Source organism: Sturnus vulgaris, chromosome Z (genome assembly GCF_052056855.1).
Source record: "Sturnus vulgaris isolate bStuVul1 chromosome Z, bStuVul1.hap1, whole genome shotgun sequence".
Classification (NCBI taxonomy): Eukaryota; Metazoa; Chordata; class Aves; order Passeriformes; family Sturnidae; genus Sturnus; species Sturnus vulgaris.
Window position 1 is genome coordinate 58,804,180 of NC_142283.1, and position 2,016 is coordinate 58,806,195.

The following is a 2,016-nucleotide window of genomic DNA, read 5'->3' on the forward strand; positions in this document are numbered from 1 at the left end:
TGTTTCTTTTCAAGTTCAGAAAGATTCAAAAAACAAATCTAGGTGGTCTAATTTTTCCAATTAACACTGTAAAAGAAGAGCCCACTTCTACTGAATCAATTAAAATACTGTAATGATACGGCTTTAAATTAGGTAACTAGAAGTTAATGTCAGACTATGATCTTGGTTTTATTCGTGCAAATCTAAACATGTTCTATTTATGACAAGAAAGTTGGTTCATTCAGGGGTGACCTCATTAGCAGAACCAAAGAAACTAAAGACAAAATAAATACATAATTGTAAGATACAATTTAAAGTGTATTTAAAGTATCTTTTAAAGTATCTTTTTTCTAAATATTATATTCCACATCAGAATAACTGAAAAATGTATTTGCTTCTTGTTTCCTTTTATTACTCCAGTTGTGTCCTGTGTTGCACTAACTGGCAACTTTGCACATGCCATGTACCTAATTCGAATCTCACAGATACCTAAAATGGAAGTGCAAAGTCAGGCTCTGAATATGTGGAGTTCAGCAGATCTAAAACAAAGATTACAAGGAAAAAAAAAAAAAAAAGGAAAGATCATAAAAATGTCAGCCTTATATCTGGTCTTAATTTAACCTTAAAAATGGTATAGAATAAAAATTCAGATTAGCTGCTACTCTTTCTATTAAATACATTGTGTTTAATTCAGCCAGGTGAAAAGATGCAGCTAGGTATCTCTTCAGTGGGAAACGAATTCAGTGCATGACAGCAATTAATAGAATTTGATGAAATAGATATAGGAAAAAAACAATTATAGGAAAAATACTACAGCTGGAGGAAGCTTGAGGAAAATCTGTATTCAAAGATCTGCATAATGATTGATTCTGTTAGAGAGCAAAATATTTACTCGGTTTCAGATCTGACTTAGTTTTTAAGTTGGGATCAACTACTTGAAATAATTTCCCTCTCATACTTTTTACTTCGGTGAAGTTCTGCATTTAAAATAAAACAAAAATAACCCCTCCAATAATACAATTTAACCTCAGAATATGTTATATTCAAGAATACAATTTAACACCTAATTTTAGTGAAAATCCCAGCCGAGATGGAACTGCTGATAGACCAGGCTTCATGCCAGACCAGTGATTTCTGTATTTGAGCTAGAATTCTCTGAAGTGTTTTTAAGCCTTTAACTTAACACTACTGAGCAAGGCCAGTCAGATTTCTGACTTTTCTACTAAAAAGAAAATTATAAAAGACCTGAAACATTAAAATAATAGCTTGATCCTTCTCTGTATGAGACCAATCTTGAACATATAGAATTTATTCTGCTATTGAATTGAAAAAGTTCTGAACAACTAAAGAAAGTTGTAATTTACGTTGATCTGTAAAAAATACCCCTTTTGTTACATGATCCTCTTAAGTAGCTTTTCTGTTTGCTATTGTATTGGGATAGTAAGCCTCTAAAGGAGGTGAAGTCTGCTTTTACATGCAAGTGCCTGGCTCCTATTTAAGCCAAGTCAGCTCCAGAGATCAACATAGGTGTAAAACTGCTGATTCTTAACAATGGGAGGGATTAGTGTCACGGTAATCCAAGGATTACAGACCTAGCAATTGAAGATAATCCTCAAGTAAGAATATGGTTAGAAGCAGGTAATCTTCAAGAGTGTGTTTTTTACCTCTTGGCAAAAAGGTGGAGGAAAGTAAAATTCTTCGAGGATCATTCAATTCCAAAGGGAATTTTACCTTTAAAATTAATTTTAAAACACTATGAAATCTGTTCTTCCATCAAATATTGACATAGGATAGCACCTAAATCCTGCTGGCATAAGGCACAGTGCTGTACTCAGCACTGTGCAAGCATAGAGTCAAGGATGGGGCCTCTGACTCAAAGCACAGAGTTCAGGTGTACAACATGTGACAGCAGCTCCACACAGATGGAGCCAAAGAAATACAGGGAATCGAGAAGACCTACTGGCATCTTTCTGGACTGGCATGTCCAACTCCTAAATAGTGTTTTCCTGACAGTAGGGAGAGATTGAGGGGACAGGG